The 26,068-nt window shown below is 35.0% G+C and overlaps 2 pseudogenes; both read left to right on the top strand.

Moving 5' to 3' along the window:
• The first annotated feature begins 1,277 nt into the window (after positions 1–1,277).
• Positions 1,278–2,227, top strand: LOC119809349 (annotated as a pseudogene).
• A 16,389-nt stretch (positions 2,228–18,616) lies between these two features.
• LOC119809348 lies at positions 18,617–19,554 on the top strand (annotated as a pseudogene).
• Positions 19,555–26,068: the final 6,514 nt, after the last annotated feature.

Genomic DNA, 26,068 nt, shown 5'->3' with positions numbered 1-26,068 from the left:
CTTCATTTCAGACTTTATTAGTCCACAAGAAATAAAGAGAAAAAGAAGAACTGAGGTGAGACTGTTTCTCTAATTTTAATGTATAGAAATACATCTTATTCACTTGAGAAACTGTCAATATGATCTAACAGCATAAACTCACGTTGTGGATTTTTAGATGACAGTAATACTTATTTCTTTACACATAAAGAAATAAAAAAATACATTGTGCTAACCAAGAGTCATTAAGTGACTGGGAGTGAACGTGGACACTTTGTCTCTATGGCCTCACTATTTAACCACTACTGACTTACTCTTTCACTTGCAAGACCTGGGACACAAACAGAAACCTTTTCCCAATGGAGCACCATGCATCAAGTATATAATCCTAGGAGCACCATGCATCTAGTACCTAATCCTAGGAGCACCATGCATCTAGTACATAATCATAGGAGCACCATGCATCTAGTACCTAATCCTAGGAGCACCATGCATCTAGTACATAATCCTAGGAGCACCATGTATCTAGCACAAAATCTTAGGAGCAACATGCATCTAGTACATAATCCTAGGAGCACTGTGCATTCAGTGTCTCATGTAATGGTTGCTCCAGATGTCATCTCATTTTCAGATTTGGAAATTTAAAAAATTTTGTATCTTAAGAATTAAAAAACAATGGAAATTTTTGAAAAAGAGCTCCATATATTATCCTCTGGTAAAATTATATTTTGGATAATAATTCACTGTCTTTAGGGAAATTTGCGTCCTCAAGAATATCTGATACTTTTCCTCACTAATACCCACTCTAATGCTAAGTTATTAGACATCGATTTGAAATCACAAAAATTTTAATGATTTGAGCATGGTGATAACACTTTATATGAAAACTATTCTTAATTTTTAAAGGATAAGGTTAACATTAATAATAAAAGGTAAATATCTTTATGACCCATTAAGGTATTTATATAGAGAACAAAGGTACCTAAGGCAGAAATAATTTATATGTGGAAATTGTGTACATGAAAAAGTATAATAATATCTCTTTGACAAGTTTACTCTCTCTATATGTATATATGTATGTACATGCATATGTGTGTGTGTGTGTTTGTGTGTGTTATTTGGGACATTATTACTTTGTGCAGCCTTTCCTCTCCTACAACTAGCTCTGTTGAACATGTTGGTCTTTGGATTCACAGAAGTTTGCTTGCTTCTGCCTCACTAGTGCTGGGGTTAAAGACCTGAAATACCAACACCTGGCTCAAGTAATTCTTTTACTCCTTCAAAATCTGAATGAAGAAATGGCAGCAGGAAATCATTGCACAGTGACTGAGTTCTTCTTGGCTGGGCTCTCAGAGAAACCAGAACTCCAGATGCCCCTCTTCCTCCTCTTCTCCGGAATCTATGTGGTCACTATAGCAGGAAATCTGGGCATGATCACACTGATTGTGTTCAGTTCCCACCTGCAAAACCCCATGTACTATTTCCTCAGCAGTCTGTCCTTCATTGACTTCTGTCAGTCCACTGTGGTTACTCCTAAAATGTTGGTGAGCTTTTTGGCAGAGAAGAACCTCATCTCCTACTGTGGATGCATGACTCAGCTCTATTTCTTTATGATATTTGGCATAGCAGAGAGTTACACATTAGCTGTAATGGCATATGATCGCTATGTGGCCATCTGTAACCCCTTGCTTTACAGTGTAACCATGTCCTATCAGATTTATAGTTCTTTGATTTCAGGAGTGTATACTTTTGGTGTGCTCCTTGCATCAGTTTTTACAGGTTTCCTGATAAGGATTCGGTTCTGCAAGTTAGATATGATCAACCACTATTTCTGTGATCTTCTTCCTCTCTTGAAGCTTGCATGCTCTAATACCTATATCATTGAATTGTTGATTCTAATTTTTGGTACATTTAACATTTTAGTCCCAATTCTCACCATTATTACTTCCTACATCTCCATTATTGCCAGCATCCTCAGGATTAAATCCATAGAAGGCAGGTCCAAAGCCTTCAGCACATGCAGTTCCCACATCTCTGCTGTTGCTGTCTTCTTTGGTTCCGTTGCATTCATGTACTTACAGCCATCATCAGTGAATTCGATGGACCAAGGGAAAGTGTCATCCGTGTTTTATACTACTGTGGTTCCCATGCTGAACCCATTGATATACAGCCTGAGGAATAAGGATGTCAGTGCTGCCTTGAAGAAAATACTTCAAAGAAAAAAATTCATGTTTCAGAAGTAATGTGAGTATAATTTATTAGAGAAAACTTATCTACAAATACATAGTTTGAATTGATATGATTTATTTTATTCTAGATGCAAGAATTATTACTCATTTACTAGAAGACTTTAATAATTTTTATAAATATGAATTTCAAATTTAATTTTCTATGCACATCTTATCTCTCTCATTTCATAGAAAAAATAATGTAAACCAATAGTAAGAATGACAAGAATTCATATGCCCATAATGTTTAGCCCATCATTTTATATATATATATATATATATATATATATATATAATATATATGTATGTATGTTTTTATATATTACTTTAAAAATATTAAACTTCATTCTCAATTCAAACAAGCCTTTTTTATTTATTTTAATTCATTTTTGTGAATTTCATATGTAAGTGCTCTAATTACATCATTCTCCATAGCTCCCTGTAAGCACTCCTGGGTACCCCTTGCCCTCTGTCAAATGAATGGTGTACTTTCCTTCAACTCATATATATATATATATATATATAATCATATATATATATATAATCATATATATATATATATGATCATATATATATATATATTCATATATTTTAGGGGGTCATTCAAAGGAAAGAAGTCCGATACTGTTCTTAGTAATTATTAATTGACTATAACTTTTCATCTAGGAGTAGAGTCTCCTGAGATTTTTCACCTTCTACATTGTTGTGCCAACTAATATCAATTTTAACTCTTGTTTGACAAACTATATTGTTGAGAATCCTGGTGATATTTTCCTATCATACATAGAATACACAATCTCACCACATCCTTCCTTGTCTTCTGACTCTTAAAACTTAAACCATTCTTTTTTTTTCTTTTTTTTTCCTTCAAATCATCCCTGAGTCTTAGGTGGAGGGTTGTATTTTAGATGGAGCCTCTGTGGCTCTTCTCCCCAGCATCAGTTGTTCCTCTATTAGACCATCGGTGGATCTGTAATGGTCTCCATCTGCTTTAGGAAGAGGTCCACTTACCCGTGGGTGAGACGATCAGTACTAAGCATGCAGTTAGAGACTATACTAGTTTAGGAAAATGTCACTATTAGATTCTCCTCTGTTCTACGACCTTACCAGCAACTCATAGTTGATTGTCTGTATAGAACCAGGCATGAAGTTTCCCCTGTTGAGTGGTCCTTAAGTGCAACTTCATAGATATTGATTGCTGTCAGAATGTCACTGCCACTATTGCACCTCTAGGGAAAACTTGCCTTCTGGTTATTATTGTGGTTCCTAGATGTGGCAGTTGGGTTGAACTATTAACGGTGTTATTCCCTTGTCAACTTGGAAGTTATATAACACTTTTCTATACTATGAAAGCTTGTCATCATGGAGTAGGGCTCTAGGCACAATAGAGCTCTACTCCTCCAAGTTTGAGTCCTGTGTCAGAATCCTCACTTTCTTCAGCAACAGAGACTTACCTTGAATTCCTATGAGGCCATTAATGTCAACAGCAAGAGCCAACAATGTTTTATGATGGACATGCATTGGTGTGTGAGTATGTACACATGTGTGTGTGTGTGTGTGTGTACGTGTGTGTGTGTGTATATTTAGGCAAATATAAAATAATGTGAATCTTCTTGAATTTTTCAAGCATTCTTATGGAATTTATTGATGTTTACTATTTCTCTTTCTATATTGCCTTCCTCCCTCCTTCCCTCCCAAAACAAATACCACCACGTTGTTTCTACTTACTTTTTGTTGCAGCTGTAGCTTCTTATTCTTCCCTCTAGAGTAGATGCCCACCCCATCATCCTTTTTTATTATTCTGTTTTCTGCATTCACTCTAGATGTATACTCTACCAAATATGTGGATCTACGTATCCCTGGTAAAAGAAAACAAATATTAAGATCTTATTTTATTAACAAATAAATAGAAATCCAGTGTGTATTTGTATTATGTTTTCATTATCAATTCTTCAGTTGAGGGCCATTTACATTTCCTAGGTTTTGTGAATATATCTGTAGTGAATGTGTGTGAACAGTAATCTGTGGTTTAGAATGTTAAGTCCTTTGTTCAATGAGTGGTATTGGAATATCAAAAGCCAAATTATTTGTTTATTTACTAATTGTCTATTTAGAATTCATCATACCTACTTCCAATGTGGTTCACCAGTTTGCAAACTCATCAACAGTGAATAATGGTTTTCTTTTTCCCATATCTTCTCCAGATTTGATTTCTTGGTATTTCTGAATTTATTTCAACCATGTTAAGTTGAAAGCTCAAAAAATGTGTTTTTGTTGTTGTTATTTGTTTGTTTGTGTATTTTTCTAATTTGATGAATTGGTCAAGATGGGATGTTCCTTTTCACATTCAGCATGTTGAGTGTGTTCTTATTTGTTAAACCTTTCAATAAACATGAGAAAAGATACTGTTAATGGTGTATTTCCATTGTTATTCTGAATCTCATAGCTGACAGTAAACATTACTTAACAAAATGAAGAAGCACTATACTTTTCCCAGCATAGAACACCAGAACAAGACCCCTGCTCTACCAGAGGCAATGCCAGTAGCTGTGACCCCTAGAAAGAGCAGCCCATATCTTTCCAACATTCCTCACAGTTCGCCCAGCTTTACCCAAACATTCCACTTCCCCTTGTCACCATATTATAGTCCACAACCCTGGTAGTAGATCCCTGCTCTACCAAAGGCTATGCAGAAACATGGAACCACAGAGGAGTATCTGGTATCCAGAATCCTGAAATCCCCTTATCTACCAAAGGCCTTAGGAGTATTCAGAACCCCTGAACCTTAGATCAACCCTTGTACTCCAAAGCCCAGATGTGCAGGCTGGGAAAACCACAGCAGATGTTCTCTATTGGAACAGAAAATTTGTCAGTCACCATAACCCCAGGCCACTCAGGCCAGAATACTAGAGAGGAATCAGAAGCAAAGGGCATGTAGATCGATGCTGCCAGGAGCAATCATGTCTCATTTCAACAGAACCTTAAGTTATTTAAATGCCATATTCTACAGCTCTTTAAAGTGATTGAAAATATCCTGTCTATACAGAATATAATCTCTATGTATCTAAAAAACCTGATTAGTCTATAATTAATCTATAATTCTTAATACCTATAAAACTTAAAGGCTAAGACTTTATATTAGAATATTATATAATAAATAACTGTGCATCAAATGAGGACAATGACCTCAAAATGTAAACAATGTATAAGGTATCTTGAACAGCGGTAGAGATGTACATTGCAATATGATAACTATATCTTAAAATTGTATCAATATACAAAAATGTTTTGAGAAGAGGTAGAAGCATGTATGCATACAATATGATGAAATAACTTTCCCTAGATATAAAAATGTAGTGAACAAAATAGAAATGTATTCAATATAATTTAACTTTGTATAATATACAAGAATCTATAACATCCAGTTTTGCATTCTTTAAAAGAGATCCCTGAGCCTACACTATTTCCCCTCAACCCCCAACCCTATACCAATCATAATCAACCCCTACATGATGTCCCTAACCCTATGGGCAAACTTTGTTGGAAGAGGGGACGTTGTCTTCTTGAATTACTTCCAGCTGTCATGGGGGAGATGTTATTTCTATGGGATCCTGTGAAAGTAAAATGATGGTTAAGTTCTGAGATTGCTGTAATTGCAAATAGTCTCTGAGTATTTGGTAGGGTTTTTCTGAGGTTCCTATTTGGAAGTCTGGCCAAAATGTTGTAAAAAAAGAAAATGCACCATTTCAGCTAACTAAGTTGGAACCATCTTGAGCAGCTGGTACCCAAAACAAGTCTTATAGTAGAGCTATCAGCATAATGACTGTATATCAACCAGGTGGAGCTGTTGTGGGGTTCCATCTTCTTCCTGGAAAGTTTAAAGATTACTGCAGGAAAATTCATTGTTCATTGTAAAAAACTTAAACATTATTTATATAGATGATTACAGACACATACACACATACATATATACAATGAAAAGTATGATAGAGACAAAAATATATATGAAGAAAAGTATTTTTTTCTAAATTCTTTCTTCTTTCTGTCCTATATCAAATGGCTCTTGACATGAGACAGAAACTCTGAATTTTTCTTTTAAAAACATACATGGATATAGAGAATGACAGAGCCATTGTCCAACTCCAACCCCCCCTCCATATATCTATATATGTATATGTGTGTGTGTGTGTGTGTGTGTGTGTGTGTGTGTGTGTTCTTGTTTCCACAGGAGAAGAAAAACTATGGATACCATCTAAATTAATAAATATTTGGTTTGAAAAGGAGAAACCTCTTGAAAAATAGAAATGACAGCTCATTCACAATGGTGACAACCATATATATATATATATATATATATATATATATATATATATGTTTTTTATCACCTGTACTTACAAGTCATATTCATTTTTCTTAATGATCCTTATTGAATAGTTATTTTTTCTTCTGTCAGCATCCAGGGTTTCTTGAATTTTTGAAGATGTGTTTTTTCCTGTAAAGATAAGAACACAATCCTGCCCCAATCCTATATACTTTCCTTACCACCTGTATGGTTGTCACTTTTGTGGAGCTGTCATTTCCATTTTCAAGACATTTTCCTTTTCAAACCAAATATTTATTAATTTTGATGGTATCCATAGTTTTTCTTCTCCTGTGAAAACAAGAACAAAACCCCTTGCCCAATGAAGCACATCTCCTGGCTTCCATTATGAGGTCAGCACATCCCTGAAATACATCGGCTGATTTAATTCAGAAGACTTTTCTATTATCCAACATCTCTCTGCTGTTGTTGTCCCTTTCTCATTATCATTAACAAAATTTAAGGTTAATAAAGCATTATGTAATCTATTTTGGGAGGTATTTTCCACCCCTTTCTGTTTGTTTAGTACATCCTTTATATTTCGATGTGATCCTTCTATAACTTCCTGGCCTGTAGGATTGTGTAGCATACCTGTATTATGCTTAAAATTATAATAAGCAAAAAACTGTTTCATTTTCTTAGAGACATGTACTGGACTATTATCTGTCTTGATTTATTCAGGTATATCCATGAAGGCCATAACTTCTAATAAATGTGTGATTACTGAATCAGCCTTTTCTGAGCTTAAAGCAGTTGCTCACTGAAAATGTAAATACGTGTTAATGGTGTCCTGTAAATATTTTAATTTTCCAAATTCTGCAAAATGGAACACATCCATCTGCCAGATTTCATTCCTTTGAGTATCCTTTGGGTTGGTCCCTGCAGGTAGCAGTGTTTGCTTATAGAAAGGGCAATTAGGGCATCATTTTATAACCTCCTTAGCTTGTTGCCATGTAATAGAAAACTCTTTCTTTCAAAGGTTTGAAACCTTTGCTATTGACATGATGTTTTTATGAAATTCTGATGCCTGCAACATGTTTCAAATCAATAATTGATCAATTTCTGCATTACCTTGTGCTATAGGACCTGGAAAACCCATATGGGATCGGATGTGTGTTATGTATATAGGACAAAGCCTATTCCTGGTTATTTCTCCCACCTGAATAAATAATGAAGTCAATTCTGTGTCATGCGGTATAAATTCAGCAGTTTAAAAATGCAAGACAACTCTTTCTGCTTATTGTGAATTAGTAACTATAAGATGTTCTTTAAAATCCCTTAGCACCATGAGAATAACATATAATTCTGCCTTCTAGACAGAATTATAAGGGCTTTGTTCCACCTTACTTAATTCTTCTGGTTTGTAACTTGTCTTCCCTGATTTATTTGCATCAGTATAAAATGTATGGACTCCAGTTATTATAGCATCACATACAATTTGGGGAAAAACCCAAGAAGTTGTCTTTATAAGGTTAAGTCTACCACTTTTGGGATGATTGCTATTAATTTCTTCCAAAAAATTAGCAGAAGCTCTTTACCATGTTTCATTGCCTTCTAATAACTTTTTTTATTTCATCAGTAGTGAAAAGCACTATATTCTCTGCTGGGTCTATACCAGTTAATTGACGAAGTCTCAATTTACCTTTTATAATTAATTCAGAGACTTTTTCCACATATGTTTTAAATTTTTTACTTGGCTTATGTGGTAAAAAGATCCATTCTAAGATAATATTATCCCTTTGCATTAAAATTCCTGTATGAGAAATTCTGGAAGACAATATGACTAGAATACAATTAAGATTTGGATTCACCCTATATACATGTTCCTCCTGTAATTTCTCCTCATCAATTGTAATTCCTTTTCTGCTACAGCTGTTAATTCTCTGAGACTATTCAAGTCTTTATCACCAAGTAAGGTTTTGTTTAAATGAATTATTAGATCAGGTGTTACCCCAACGGCCAGTTATAAACTGGAAATATCTCCTAACAATCTTTGAAAGTCATTAAGAGTCTGCAACTGGTCTCTCCTAATTTGTGCCTCTTGTGTTTTAATTTTCTGCAAACATATGTTATAACCTAAGTAATTTACTGAATCTCCTCTCTGTATTTTGTCAGGAGTAATTTGTAATGGCCATTTTGGCAAAACTTTCTTTACTTCCTCAAACATTTTTTCTAAAGTATGTATGTTTGAATCAGATAGTAAAATGTCATCTATGTAATGGTAAATTATTGGCTTAGAAAATTGCTTATGTTTTACTTCCAAAGGCCGACTTACAAAGTATTGGCACAGAGTGCATCTATTTAGCATTTCTTGTGGGAGGATAGTCCATCGATATCTCCTAGTAGGCTGAGAATTATTATAAGTAGACACTGTAAAGGCAAATTTTTCTCTATCATATTCTTGCAAAGGTATAGTGAAGAAAAAAACCTTTCAAATCAATAACTATAAGAGTCAATCCTTTTGGTAATAGAGAAGTCAGAGGAATTCCAGATTATAGAGGACCCATAGATTGAATTATCTTATTGACAGCTCTTAGATCTGTCACCATTCTCCATTTACCAGATTTCTTTTTCACAACAAATGCAAGAGAATTCCAAGGGCTGGTACATTCTTCAATATGTTGAATATCTAGTTGTTCTTATACCAGCTGTTCTAAATCCTGCAACTTTTCTCCAGCTAGAGACCATTGTTTAACCCATTTTTGTTTCTCAGTTAACCATTTTAAAGGTAGGGCTGTTGGTACCTCTAAAGGTTTTCTAGTTGCTTTATGCACCTGTACAGCCTGAATGGCTGGTGACCTTTATGTATAGTACCTTATAGCCTTCCCAGAATTATGAGTTCCTGGAACTTCATGAATGTTAATCTGGGTATTTCATTGTTTCAGCAGTTCATGACCCTATAATTTTATTACATTATTAGCCACATATGGCCTCAGCTTCCCTCTTTGCCCAATGCAGTCAACCCATCTCATGCTTAGTTTAACTGGAGATATGGTTCCAATTCCTGGTAATTGAACATCTGCTTCTTGAAGAGGCCAGTTTGGATGTCAAGATTCTGGAGTAATGATGCTCATATCTGCATCTGTGTCTATCAAACCAACAATTACAATGCTATCTATGTGAACTCTTAGCTTTGTTTCTTTTATCATTTAGAGAAGTCTTCCAGAATATATGTTTCCTAGTTCCTATTGGAATTTTTGACTTTTCCTTCATGTTTATGCCATCATCTAGAATAGTAATGTCATTTACAGAAACTCTGGATTTTTTAATTTTCCTGGTGAGACATGTCCTCCACAGTGACTAGAAATGACTGGGCTACTTTTGACTTGGGGGCCTGTGACAGGCTTCTCTAGGAGTTCCCCAATGGTATAGGGTTGCCTTGTCTATATTTTGTTGATCTGCATTCTTTGGTCCAATGTTAGCTTTTGCCACACCTTCTACAGATACATGAAGGCTGAGTCCTCCTATTATTGGCATTATTGAAGGAGATATTATTCCTAGGAATTCCTTGTCTACAGTCCTTCTCAGATGTCTATTCTATCACAATTAAAACATTTGGCATTTTGACGTCTCCTCATTCCTTTGGAATTTGCTTCTCCTACCCAAGATTCAGTATTGTAGTCAAATGTATTGATGTTCATTATATGCAGGATCCATTCATCCATAGGTGCCAATCTAACCTTTAAAAGCTCAAGTATCGTTTTGCATTCTATGTTGGCATTTTCAAAAGACAGAGATTCAATAAGTACTTGTCTAATATCTGGGTCTGTTACTTTTATTTCTATAGCCTTAGTTAATTTTTGTAATTAGTCACTAAAGTGTTCTCTCTGGCCCTGTTTAACCCTCCTATATGATTCAATTCTTATACTTAGTTCTTGACTCCTATACCAACCATTTAAGGCTGCTTTGTGACATAGGGACAAGATTTGTTCATTGTAAAGAGCTTAAACCTGTGGGTCAGCATAAGTGCCTTCACCAAGAATTTGTTCTTGGGAAGTCTATAGCCTTTTGCTTTTACCTGTTGTCCAAAATTTTTGCTTCTTCTCCAATAAATTCCAAACGATAATTGGGGCCCATCATCCAGTCTAACTGAATCTAACTGAAGCCAGTCATGTAGTGTTGCTTTGATGCTAGAAGACCATGTCTTTATCATCTCCCTAACAAATGGACAATGCAAGCCATAAGTTACAACAGCTTATTTCATTTCTTTTAAAACATTCATTCCTATAGGTATCCATCTACCTTCTTTATATCCTTTTGGGCCTTTTGAACTTGATGCTTTTTTTCAGAGTAAATTACAGGGTAGGTGAAGGTAGGAGGCTAAAACCCTGGTTAAGTAATCTTTGACAGTTGCTGGAGATGTCGAATCCTGACCTTATGCCTTCTTTCCCTGTTCATCAGCTCCAATAATTTCCTCAATTATTTTAAATCCTTTACCATTATATGTTTTGAAGCCTGAATCTCCCAGCCTGTATATATTTCTAGTGATTTCATTGAGGCACCTAACCTCTTGCCCTCATTCTGCACATGTGATTCCAAGGTCTGAAGTTTCTCTTTTAAAGATAACACCTCATCCTTGGATTTTACTTGGATAGCATGCAGATTGCCATCCTGAAGAGATACTCTATCTGATAACCTATCATAACATTTTGACAAATTTTGATTGTCAAATTCAACAGTATAAATTCTTTCAGATAATTTCTCATTATCCTTATATATGCATTCAATTTTTTTTCTGTCAAATTAATGTTATCCTTTTTAATAGTATTAATTTTTTAGGTAACTTTTGATTTTCTATGGTATTAATCTTGTCAACTAGCTGCTCATTATGTCTGTAAAGACTGTATCATTCCTAAAAGCGCCATATTTTTTCTTAATGATAGAATATGAAGAAAAAATTGAGTCCCAATACCAAATAAATTGAAGTATCACCTTAACCATATAAGCCTCACATAATACAATCCATAGCATTAGCAAAAAAAGTTGCTAAAAGTTTCAATATTAATGTAGTCTGCCATATGATAAATAATCGATTTATTAGTTTCCTGTTATGTGTTCCAGTAAGCTGTTATCTTTATTCAACAGATGTGGTTGTAGAGTCACGACTAGAAGCAATGCAACCCGTGATAACAGGAATGGTCCTGAGCCGCATTAGTTTCCTGCCTTGATACTGGCTAAATATTGAGAAATATGATTTGCTTGATAAATTAAAATCAATTCCATACACAGAGCAAGAAACCTAGAACTCACAGGCATGGAACAGAAACCATAAGCTACAGAAGTCACCACGTGGCAATGAACTGCACCAGGGAACTGCACCAGGGAATGGCACCAGGGAGGGGAAACATGGCAGCAGTGCACGCCCTTGGGCAGTTGCTGCCTGGCAGTAAGCTCTGCTGTAGTGGGGGCTCTAAAAAACGCTTAGGTAAAAGCAAGCCAAGCGGGGAGGTTTGGGAGAATTTCCAGGCCTTGGACTGGCTAGGCCTTTACGTCGTCCACCCAGTAGGTGCAGAGTCTGAATCCAGGTTGGCACCAGATGAAGAAAAATGCTTGAAAGAAATCCCACACTAGTTCAGAACTGAGAATAATAAATGATTATTTATTTAGTGGTAGACTCACAAATCAGAATGCTCTGCCTGAACGGAGAACAGAAACAGTACCCACAGCCGGATAAGATGCCACACTCATTCTCTACATCCGGCATAAATAGTGTAAGAGGCCACACCTTAGCGAGCAGTTAACTTAAAGGCTATTGGCTGTATGATTTTCTACAGCAAATGGTATTCACAGCATACAGAAGGGAATCCCACATCACTGGCAGGATAAGGAATTTATAGAGAAACTACTCAACAACTGCAACTTAACCCAGCTCTTTATGCTCAAGAGAGTGCTGCTGCTTGAAAAGCAGGCCGACTGAGACTTGTCAAAGATAAGGTAGGGTCCAGATGAACAATCCCAGGACATTGTCTGGGGATTGGTGCAAGCTACCAGTAGTTTGATGGGGAATTCTGAAGCAGGCTTACTTTAGGTGAAGCAATTGGCTGATGATAATACAAATTCTGCTTGTCTAGCTACAATTTGACTGTTTATTAATATGAGTATGATTTCTGATTACATTAGGCTGTCCTCTGACTCAGGAAATAGCTTTTCCTGCTGCTTTACTAGGAAAATCAGTAAGGTTGTGTTATTTCAACAAAGAGGTACTAATAGAAGAAGAGTACTGAGACCCCCAAAAAGTTATTTTGGGTGTGGTCAGATGGGGCATCAGGTAAGAGTGTTCTTGAAGTGAAGTTGGAGGAAATCAAAAAAGGAGCAGGCTTATGTCCCAGATGTAAAAGCAAGAATCATTGTGCTAACAAATGCAAATGTAAGAAAGATGCAGTAGGGAATCCACTTTCATATTCTTTCCTGTATCTTCTCTTTGTATCATCATACATGTGGTAAAAAGATTGAAATGAAAAATTGTTTTCTGACTAATGATAAGTCCATTCAGAAAATTATGATTAATTTTCAATGGAAAATGGGGTAGAGGCAAGGAGACCACCAACTTTGGAATGTTCTTGCTTTTCTTTGCTCTATTATGGGTTTATATTGTTTAAAGGAATAATACTATGTTTTACTCTATATGTGTTTGCTATGGTTTTATCTAATTAGATGAGAAGAAAAAGCTTCAGACACATGGATATACTTTAGTCTAATCTTTTGAGGTTCTGTTTCCAGATAACTCTAGGTATATGTCAAGTCATCACCTGAAGCTAACTTTGAGAGTCAATAACAAAGTGAGTGCCCTACTTTGCTATTTTGGTTTTAGAAACAACACTTAGATAAAAAAAAAAAACAACACCAATTAAATTACATTCTCACCCAACCATATATTCAGGATATAAAAAAGTAATTTAAAAATAGGTCTGGAATATTAAGTTATTTCATAAAGAGTTTGTATGCAAGCAATAGGACCAAAGCTGGATCTCAAATATCAATTTTAAAAAATAGAGAGGGTGACTGGAAGTTGCAAGCACAGCACTGGGAGGTAGAGACAAGTATATGGAGTATATTACTAGGGCAATCTAGTCACAGAGTCTAGCCTACTTGACTAATACTAGGCCAGTGAGAGACCTTGACATCAGAGAAAGTGGACAGCCTAAGGAACACCAGAGATTTTTCCTTGGCCCTTCACATGTTCATGTATACATATGGACAATCAATGTCAATATTGACAGACAAATAAATAAGGCTTCTCCTTTCTTAGATGCGGGCTTGTAATCACACATATTTTGATAAATGAGGCATGAGTCCTTAAATACAATTTACAGCCGGGTGGTGGTGGCGCACGCCTTTAATCCCAGCACTCAGGAGGCAGAGGCAGGCGGATTTCTGAGTTCGAGGCCAGCCTGGTCTACAAGAGCTAGTTCCAGGAAAGACTCTAGAAACCACAGGGAAACCCTGTCTCGAAAAGAAAGAAAAAAAAAATACAATTTACAGAGTTAAATATGATACAATACAAAAATTTGTGTTTTAAAATCTCTAGCCCTTTTTCAGCAAGATGTAAACCTCAGATTGTCTTCTTACTTTATATGATCAGTTCACTGAACTGTGAGGTGATGGCGTAAATCACAAACAATCCCACACCAGTTTGGAATTATGATTAATAGAATGGTTATTTATTTAAAGGGGAAAAAACTTACAGATCACCGTCCCAGACAACAGCCCTCTGCGCAATCAGAAAGGGAGCCTAGTCGTCAGAAGCGGAGCTGGAAGCCAGAGAGTGAGCAGAGGGAAGTGGCCGCATTTTTAAAAAGAGAGACCACGCCCCAATGGGCTGGTATCTCAGCGGCTATTGGCTGAAGGAGCAGAAGGAGCTCCCGCAACAGTGAGGTGGAAAAATGACCCTGTTTCTTAGGTCCTAAGAAATGTAGAATCTCAAATTCTATTCAGATTTTATTTGTCAAAACATTGGCTTTAATTGAAATGTATCTCTGAATAAATTAGTGTAGAATTTTTTGATGACATGAAAAATTAACCAGCTGGGAAATGGGATTTAGTTCCTTTTCAAGGTTTTGCTCCCTGAGAGCTGGAAATCCTTGGAGACTGAGCCATCATGCTATTTGGAGCTGGCATATAAGTCCAGCATACAGCTTCAGACTATAGGAGGCAGAACTGCTCAGGTGACTGTGAACGGTGAGACTGTTGCCAACTCTAGAGCTGAAGAAGCTCTTGGGGATGTTAACCTATCATTAGATCAACTTCAAAAATAACTCTGAGTAAGCACACGGCTCTGTTCTCTGAGCACTGAAGACTGCAGGATACTGAGCATATATACATTAGTGATTTTGTGAGTTGGGAAGTAAAACTTGGTATTGAGACCACTGGAGAGAAGGAGGGTGAGTTATGAGTCTATAGTTGCCACTGTGCAAAGTCAGAAATAGACTACTTACTATATTCATTTATTTACTAATTCACAGAATAATTTTTAAAGCTTATTGAATGTACCAACCTTTTTCAGGTCCTGAAAGTTTAGACTTAGCCCCTCATTGCAATCTTCTGTGACTCACAATATAGTAATATGCTACTTAGATATTATTTCTCTATTATTCAGTAGGAAGGTTCTGTCAGTTATGATGAATTGAATAATCTTGCAGCATCTCTTCACATTTAGAGGAGATTTGAAACAAAGTAAACCATTTCCAAAATTTTGGGTGGACAAATTAAAATAGTCTGTTTGACTACCTGACTGAACAGATTTTACAACCAGCAATAAGTTTACAGTTTATTTATTTCAATTATTATTTATGTAGTTAAATAACTTAGATGTCAAGCTCATACACAAAATGGAGCTCTTTCCTTTTTCTTCCCTCAGCAAATATTAAAGGCCCAAGAAACCACCACATTACTTAAGAAAAAGTGTTTTCTAGATGATTCTTATTTTGTCAGTGTCTCTCTGTAAAATAGGACATCTATCATTGTCTTCACAACACAGAGGCCATTCATCCATGTATAACAATGATTCCAATTTCTTGGACACATAGATATTAGAAGCACTGTCAGCACAACATAATGGGATGAGTAGAAGAGGGCTGGTGTTTCTGATGGTAACCAACAGGCTTAAAGGACACCAGAAAAGGATAAAATTCAGCACCTCAGCATGTGCTAAATCTCTCCTGGTAGTCTTCTGATCATATGTCTTTGAACTGGAATGTATATTGATTATATTATTTGTACTATTATCACAGTCTAGCCACAGCTTATTTATAAATGATATCTCAGATATCCATTTCTTTATGCAACATCCAGGGATATGTGGACTTTTCTGACCTAATATGAATTCATACCTTGATGTTTTTATGTGGATTGCATCAAATCATTTATTTTGAACATGAATAAATGTTTTTTAATCCATAATTTATATATTCCTATTTAAGTCTTAAAATCTTAAGAAATTTTCTTGGTCTATGGATACATTCATCCCCTCTTTTTTCTTGTTACATTTTTGTAGTAACTTTGAAGACATTCTGGCTCAAGATGCACACCTTACCATGAAATGGGTAGTAAATCATTCAAGTTTATCCCCAAAGAAAAAAGTGTTATACTTCATAAAACACTATTTATCTTGATTCCTACTTTTTTGTTAATGCAACTTAGTAGAGAATGTGGATAGTTGTACAATATTCATAATTCTAGAAATACAATAGGAACCAAATATCTAAAGTTGTGGAGATGAGCTTGAGAAAAGCTAGAAATTAAATTGGAGTTCTTCTGCAGAGATTTTGTTTTCTTTTAAATGAGGCTAAGACTATAAACAGAAAATTCAGTAAGTTTTGCTTTGGCTCATTAACATGTTTGCTTTTTCCATTGGTACATTTTCATTAATCTTAATATCTTCTTTCATAATTTTGATAGATAACAATATTGAAAAATAAATAATTACATGACTCATCTTCATATGTGTTCCACATCTAATTGAATAGCTACTACATACATTACTCTCTTAGATATTAAGTCACTTACTAGATAGACAAAATGACTCATCAGGTCAAATTACTTCCCACATCATCCTAATGACTCAAACTTTATTCTCAGAATTTCCACTGTAGAAGAGAAAACCGGTTCTCCAAAGTTCTTCTTTGGCTTTTACATGTCTGCGAAGGAATACTTCAGTGCACATACCTACCACACAGACAAACAAAATAATAAGATTAAGTATAACATCTGAAAAAGGTAAGCAAGTAATTAAATAGTATATGTGTATGTTAAATAGAGATTCAAGAACAAAGTTTTGTACTAATCATTAGTTACATCCAGAATTGTCAGATTCTATTATTTGGGACATAGTTTTAACCTCAGGCTATACTGATTTTCCTGTGAATTCTGAAATGACCCAAAATAGAAAAGGTTAGCTCTAAGTACTCTTTTGGTGTCTTAAATACTTTTACTTCGTATGTGAAATCCACTAATTTGGCTACGAACCTCTCCACATGCCTTTGAGACTTGAATTCATTATCATATTAAACTTTAAAAATAGTTCTATGGTGAGTTCTTTTTCAACGTATATTTCTGCATTGCAGACTTTCATAGTTTACAAGAAATAAAAGGAAAATTAAGAACTGAGGTGAGACTGTTTCTCTAATTTTAATGTGTAGAAATATAGCTTTTGCACTTGAAAAATTGTCAATATTATCTAACGACACAACTCATACTATGGATTTTTTAGTAATAATATGACAGTAATATTTATTTGTTTACACATAAAGTAATAAAAAAATACATTGTGCTAGACAAGAGTGTCATTAAGTTACTGGGAGTGAGCGTGGACACTTTGTCTCTATGGCCTCACTATTTAATCACTGCTGACCGACTCTGTCACTCTCAAGAACTGGGTCACAAACAGAAACCTTTTCCTAATGGAGCACCATGCATCTAGTACATAGTCCTAGGAGCACCATGTATCTAGTATATAATCCTAGGAGCACCATGCATTTAGTACATAGTCCTAGGAGCACCATGCATCTAGTACATAGTCCTAGGAGCACCATGTATCTAGTATATAATCCTAGGAGCACCATGCATTTAGTACATAGTCCTAGGAGCATCATGCATCTAGTATATAGTCCTAGGAGCACCATGTATCTAGTACATAATCCTAGGAGCACCATGCATCTAGTACATAATCCTAGGAGCACCATGCATCTAGTACATAATCCTAGGAGCACCATGTATCTAGTACATAATCCTAGGAGCACCATGCATCTAGTACATGGAGCACAATGCATCTAGTACATAATCCTAGGAGCACCAGGATCTAGTACATAATCCTAGGAGAACCATGCATCCAGTGTCTCATGAAAGTTTCTGCAGAAGTAAATTCCTTTTCACATTTGGCAATTTAAATACCTAATGTATCTTAAAAATTAGCAAACAATGGAGAGTTTTGAAAAAGAAGCTCCATAAATCCTCTGATAAAATTAGATTTTGGATAATAATTCACTGATTTTAGGGAAATTTGATTCCTCAAGAGAATCTGTCAGTTTTCCTCACTTATACTCTCTCTAATCCTCAGTTTATGGACATTAATTTGAAATAAGAAAAATTATCAAGGTTTAGATGTTGTGATAATACTTTATATGAAAGCTATTCTTAATTTTTAAAGGATAAGATGAAAATTAATAATAAATGATAAATATCTAAATCATCCATTAAGTTAATTATATAAAGAGCAAATGTATTTTAAGGCAGAAATAATTGATATGTGGATATTATGTACATGGAAAAGCACATTGATGTCTCTCTGACAACTTTACTCTCTATATTCATACATATTTGTATGTATGTATGCACATGTGAACACACACAGATATATGTGTTGTTATGTATTATTTGGAACATTATTACTTTGTTTAGCCTTGCCTCTCCAACAACTAGCATTGTTGAACAGACTGGCCTTGAACGCACAGAGTTTGCCTGCTTCTGCCTCCCTCGTACTGGGATTAATAACCTGAAATACCAACACCTGGCTCAAGTAATTCTTTTACTCCTTCAGAATCTGAATGAAGAAATGGCAGCAGGAAATCATTGCACAGTGACTGAGTTCTTCTTGGCTGGGCTCTCAGAGAAACCAGGACTCCAGATGCCCCTCTTCCTCCTCTTCTCGGGAATCTATGTGGTCACTGTAGCAGGGAATCTGGGCATGATCACACTGATTGTGCTCAGTTCCCACCTGCACAACCCCATGTATTATTTCCTCAGCAATCTGTCCTTCATTGACTTCTGTCAGTCCACTGTTGTTACTCCTAAGATGCTGGTGAGCTTTGTGACAGAGAAGAACCTAATTTCCTACTGTGGATGCATGACTCAGCTCTATTTCTTTATGATTTTTGGCTTCGCAGAGTGTTACACATTAGCTGTAATGGCATATGACCGCAATGTGGCCATCTGCAGCCCCTTGCTTTACAGTGTAACCATGTCCTATAAGATTTATAGTTCCCTGATTTTAGGAGTGTATATTTTTGGTGTGCTCACTGCATCAGTTCTCACAGGTTTCCTGATAAGGATTCAGTTCTGTAAAACAGATATGATCAACCACTATTTCTGTGATCTTCTTCCTCTCTTGAAGCTTGCATGCTCTAATACCTTTATCATTGAACTGCTGATTTTAATTTTTGGTACATTTAACATTTTTGTCCCAATTCTCACCATTATTACTTCCTACATCTCCATTATTGCCAGCATCCTCAGGATTAAATCCACTGAGGGCAGGTCCAAAGCCTTCAGCACCTGCAGCTCCCACATCTCTGCTGTTGCTGTCTTCTTTGGTTCTGCTGCATTCATGTACTTACAGCCATCATCAGTGAATTCAATGGACCAAGGGAAAGTGTCATCCGTGTTTTATACTACTGTGGTTCCCATGCTGAACCCATTGATATACAGCCTGAGGAATAAGGATGTCAGTGTTGCCTTGAAGAAAATACTTCAAAGAAAAAAATTCATATTTGAGAAGTAATGTGAGGATAATTTATTCGAGAAAAGTTATCCACAAATATATATTTTGAATTGATATAATTTATTTTATTCTAGTTTCAAGAATTATTATTCATTTGCTAGGACACCTTGATAATTTTTATAAATATAAGTTTAAAATTCAATTTTTATGCACATCTATCTCTCTTGTTTCATAAAATAAATAATGTAAATCAATAGCAAGGATGACATCTATTCATATGCCCATAATGTTTAGTCTATCATGCTATATAGATTTATTTGTTTTTGATAAATACTCCTTTATAAATATTAAAGTTCATTCTCAAGTCAAACAAATCTTATTTTTTGTTTAATTTTAATTCATTTATGAGAATTTCTTATTTAAGTGCTTAAATTATATCATTCTTCACATCTCCCTTTAATCACTTCTGTGTTTCCCTGATCTCTCTCAAATGTATGGCATCTTTTACTTTAACGCATATATATATATATATATATATATATATATGTATGTATATATATATATATATACATTTTTATATGTATATATAAATTCATATTTATTAGGAGGTTATTCAAAGGAAGGAAGGCTGATACTGTTCTTCGTAATCGTTAACTGACTATAACTCTTCAACTAGGAGGAAAGTCTCCTGAGATTTTTTCACCTTCTTCATTGATGTGCCAAGTAATATCAATTTCGACTCTTCTTTGGCAAACTATATTGTTGAGAACACGGTGCCATTAATCTGTCAGACATAGAAACATAATCACCCCACAACCTTACTTGTCCTCTTACTTTTAGAATTTAGAACATTCTTTCTTTTTCCTCCAAATGTCCCCGAGTCTTAGGTGGAGGGCTTTATTGTAGATGGATTCACTATGGCTTTTCTCTCCTGCATCTATTAGACCAGCTATGGATTTCTGCAATGGTCACCATCTGCTGTAGGAAGAGTTACACTTATCTGTTGAAATGATAAGTACTAAGTATGCAGTTAGAGATTATACTAGTTTAGGAAGGAGTCACTATTACATTTTCCTCTACGTTCCAACGACTTCATCAGCAACTCATAGTTGACTGTCGTTATAAAACCAGGCATGAAGCCCCCACCCCTGTTGAGTGGACCTTAAGGGCAACTTCATGGATATTGATTTCTATCAAGATGTCACTGCCACTATTGCACCTTTAGGGACAGGTTGTCTTACTGCTTATTATTGTGGTTCCTAGGTGTCACAGAGCTATTGTTTTTTTTAATCCTTTCTTTACTTGGGAGTTATATAGCCATTTCCCATAGTATGAAATCTTGTCTTCACAGAGTAGGATCCTAGAGAGAATTAAGCTCCATTTTTCCAAGTCAAAGTCCTGTGTTAGAATCCTGTGTGATTTCACAAGACTTACCTGAAATTTCTCTGAGGCAATTAATAGAATAGCAATAATATAATGTTTTCAGGAGGGGCTCTCATGCTTGTGTGAGCATGTCTGTGTGTTTGTGTGTGTGTGTATGTTTGTATAATTTAAGGTAAACATAAAAATATGATTTTCCATGTCTTTATAAAGCATCCTTATTGTTATTTATGTCTTTATTCTTTCCCTTTCTACACTGCTTTCTGCCTCCAGCCCCCAAATACAACACCCCCAATTTTTTCTATTTACCCCTTCATAGCATCTGTACACTGTTATTCTCCTATCTAGAATAGATGCCTACCCAGTCATCCTTTTCATTTTTCTGATTTTTGAACTAAATTCAGATTATATACTCATATATATGTATCTTCAGTAAAAGAGAGCATGTGGATTTTTTTTTTCTGGTTTAGAGTTACCTCACTCAATATTCTCTAGTTCCATATGTGAAGCAAGCCAAGGAGGATGGGGTAGGGAGTGTGTGGGGAAGAGACCTTCTGAGCTGTGGACTGTTAGGGCCTTTTAGACTGGTTTACCTGGTAGGTGTGAAGTTCAGATCCATATGGGGAGTTAGATGAAGATAGACACTAAAAATTAATCCCACACTAGCACAGAACTGAGTACAATAAAGAGTTATTTATTTAGGGGTAGACTCACAAATCACAGTCTTCTGCATGAATGGGGAAAAGGGAGCAAATCCAGCAGCCAGAAGAGAAAGAGAACATGTGCTTTACATCAGCATTTATAGGATAAGATGCCACACACAAGTGGGCAGATGATTTAGATGTTGCTGGCTATAGGATATCCTAAAGCAAATTATTATCAATTTTGAATGAAAAATTGGCTATAGTCCAGGAGACCACCAATTATTGAATGTTCCTGCTTTCCTTGCAAAATTAGGTTTTGCATTATTTAAAGGAAGAATACCATGTTTAACTCTGAATCTGCTTGCTAAGGTATTATCCAATAAGATGTAAAAAGAAAAAGCTTCACACACAGGGACAGAGGTCAATCTGTTCTTCTCATATTCCTTCTCTCCAGGTGATTCTAGGTGTTTGTCAAGTTGTCAGCTAAAACCAACTCTAAGAGTCTATAACAAAGTAAATGCACTGATTTTTCAACTTGCTGTTAGAAAACAATATGTATATCATCAAAAAGCTACAAATTAAATCACATAATCTCCCAATAATAAAATCATGATATAAAAAAGTTATTTAAAAACAGGGCTAGAAAAAGTAATCTATTTGCTTAAGTACTTGCTTTACAAGCATCAGAATTCAAGTTATTTCTCAAAAATCTACTATAAAAACCAGGGATGAGGACTGGGAAATGCAAGCACAGCACAGGAAGGTAGAAACAGGCAGATTGCTAGGGTAAACTAGCCACCCAGACTAGCTACTTGCCTAATTCCAGGTCAGTGAAAAACCTTGCATCAAAAAAATATGGACAGCCTGAGGAACAATACCAGTACTGGTCCTTTGCCCTTCACACACCCCTGCATATACTTGCACATGCAACTTCTTTACATGTGTACGTATACACAGACAAATAAATAAGGATTCATCAAACATTGGTGAGTGCCTATAATCCCACCTACTTGGGTAGATGAGGCCTGAGTCTTCAAATATACAAAGTGTTGGTTTGGATATGATATAATAGCAAACTTTTGTAAAACAGAAACTAGTTTATTATTTTAAATTCTCTAACTGCTTTTCAGTAAGATGTGTCAGACAATCTTCTGACATTAAAGACCAGCTCACTATACTGTGTACTGGAACTAACAATACTATCTAGTAGTTTATAAGAAATATGGAATATAAAATTCTATTCAGATTTCATTTGTCAAAATATTGGTTTTAATTCAGGTGGTATCTCTAAATATTCTTTACCACCAATAGAGATTGCTTTTGATAAAGGAAAAAGATTAACCACCTGGGATATGACATTTGCTTTCTTTTCAAGGGTTTTCTCCCTGAGAGTTGGAAATCCTTGGAGACTGTGTGATAAGTTATTTGGTGTTGGCATATATAATTCTAAAGTACATCTTCATAATATAGAAGGCAAAACTGCTCAGGTGATTGCAAAAGGTGAGACTTGCCAACTCTGGAGCCGAAGAAATTCTTAGTGTTGTTAACCTGTCATTAAAAGTAGTTCTGAGACTAAGCACAGGGCCCTGGTCCCTCAGCAGTGATGACTGCACAATGCTGAGCAATCAGTTTAGAGAGTTTGCAAGTGGGAAGTAAAATTTGTGCTGAGACTATTGGAGAAAAAGAGAGTGATTCGTGAGTCTAGAGGAACCACTGTCAAAATCTGTACTATACTACTTACTAGACTCATTTATTCAGTTACTAATATTTATTATTCAGTAGGAAAGTTAAGTCAGTTCAATTTTACTGAAGACTTAATAGGAAGTAAATATTTGCCAAAAAATGGGTGTACAAATTGGAATAGTTTGTCTACATCACTGCCTGCACACATTTTATGCCCAAGAATAAGTTCCTAATTTTTTATTCAATTAATATTAGCATACTTAAATATCTTATATATCATACACTAAATGAAGCTCTCTCCATTTACTTCCCTTAGCATATAATAAAGTCCTGAGAAATTACAATATACTTAAGAAAATGTATATCCTGAATTATTTTTGTTCTGTCATTGTTCTTCTTTAGGGGGACATATATCATTGTCTTCACCACACAGATGGCATGCATCTGTGTATAACAGTGTTTCCAAATTCTTGAACACATAGATAATGGCATTAAAATTACAGTATAATGGATTGAGTAGAAGAAGGCCGTGGTTTTTAATAGGAATCACCAAGTTTTCCACAGAAGAATGAAGAATAAACTCAGCACCTCAGCACATGCTGAATCTCTCCTGAAGTTCAAATTGCATGCCTTTGAACTAGAATGTGTATTGTTTTTCTTTTATGAATTTTTATCACACTTTAATCACTGCTTATTTATAAATCATATTTCAGATGTTTATTTCTTTATACACCATACAGGAATGCATGAACTTCCTTGACCTAGTAAGGATTATGTTTTGGTGTTTTCATATGAATTGGATCAAATCCTTTATCTTGCACATGAAGAAATGTTTTCAGCTCTATAATTTATATATTTTTAGTGAAGTCTTAAACATTTTAAGAAATTTGTTGTTCTATGGATGCATTTCCCAGGTTATTTTTGTCTTTGAGCTAACTTTGAAGGCATGCTGATCACAAGAAGTACACTTTACCCTGGGAAATGTGTGATATCTGGCACAAGTTTAACTCCAAAAGGAAAAAGTTTCATAGTGTTAGATTCCATAAAACCCTCTTAATCTGTGATTCCTGTTATGATGACGATAATACAAGCAATGATGCTCAATGACAAAATTAGACCTTTTCTGATGCATTACAGAATGAAATAGCTCCATTAAATTAGCTTTGGTTTGGTAACTAATTTGATACATCTAAGGTTGAATGTGACGTATTTTGCATTTTCAATTCATCCTGATTATCACTGGGGATCATAGATGCTTTGTAAGCAAAAGAAATTTTTAGAGAACCCTAATGAATCTATAGACATTTGAATAATTATATTGTAAAACATTTTATGAAAGAAGAAAATTAAAATATTTAGCATCATATTCATTTACTTGATAGAGGGGATGCTTTTCCAAATTTTATGGTGGTAAATTAGCTCAAATTTTTGCTTATCGTACAACATTCCTAAGTGTATTGGTGCATTTCTATACTTAGCCTAAGCTCATCAGGCTGCAGTATTAATCAATTAAATTACAAATTTACTGATTTTTTCCTGCCAGCTTTATTTTATCTGCAAATTTTATCACATATTTTGATCCCATTCCAATAAATATATGCTAGAACTCCAGAATTAGGTTGTTAGTTCCTTATATCAGAGTGGATGTCACTTTTCCTTTTACTGTTGCAATGACCTGAGTTCATAATCATTTCCTTTGTATTTAGGAATATTTAGATGGAGTTAGAGAATGAAAGAGAGCTGGAGGAAAGCAGAAAAATGGGTAGGGAAGAATAATTCTAGAAACTGTCTTTGAAGCATGGGATTAGACTGATTTGACTTATTTTAATGTGTCTCAAATGCACAATTTTTTTATGATTGTACAGTTTTATTCTGATCATGCAGTGCAGATCTCTACAAGCTTTCCAAAGTGATTAATAATCATCAAGTTTAGCATGGAGTAAAAAGTTCTATAATTAAATAAATTTAAGAGCAGTATTAGTAATTTTGAATATATTTAATGGTTTTATAAGCTACTAGTCTATCTACAATATAACATAACTTCCAAATACAAAAACGAGAAATGACCTAATGGCACTGGCTTAACTGATGTAATTGATTAATTTTGTCGCTGAGTCTAGAATATGGAAAGTTGACATAATACTAATACTCAATAAATCCTGAAATAGAATAGGAACAAATTATGTACAGCTGTGGCTGTTACCTTGAGAAAAGTTAAAAGTAAAATTTTAGCTGTTATGTGGAGACTCAGCTTTCACTTGGGACTAAGTCTAAGACTATATAAAAAAGGGAAACAAGGTTTATTCTCTTCATATATACATTTAAATTTTGCGTTGGTAAATTTTATTATTATTGGAATTATTTTAGTTAACTTTGATGAATAACAACATTGGAAACAATTCATATTTAATATTCATAATAGTTTTATATCTGATTGAAAAGCTACTACATACATTATTTTCTTAGAAATAGGGCACTTACTGGACAGACAAGTTGACTCAGAGGATAAACGCACTTGCATGCAAGGCTGATAACCTGCATTCAGTCCTTGCAATCTCCATGGTTGAAGGTGAGAAGAAAGTTTCCGAAGTTATTCTGTGGCCTTTACCTGTGTGCCTTAACATACACCAATACACATGCATATCATTGAAACAAACACAGTTTATAGTAATATAAATATACTATTTATAAAATGAAATTAAAATATTTGCTAATAGTTTATATGAATGTTGCATACAGACAGATTCAAGAAGAAAGTTTAGTACTGAACATTACATACATTCAGAGTGTCCAGTTTCTCTTATTGTTACTTTTTAAGACACATATTTTTTACATAGTGCTATATTGATATTTTCTTTCA

This window comes from Arvicola amphibius, chromosome 3 (assembly GCF_903992535.2).
Source record: "Arvicola amphibius chromosome 3, mArvAmp1.2, whole genome shotgun sequence".
NCBI classification, from domain to species: domain Eukaryota; kingdom Metazoa; phylum Chordata; class Mammalia; order Rodentia; family Cricetidae; genus Arvicola; species Arvicola amphibius.
This window is presented reverse-complemented; position numbering and strand designations above follow the sequence as displayed.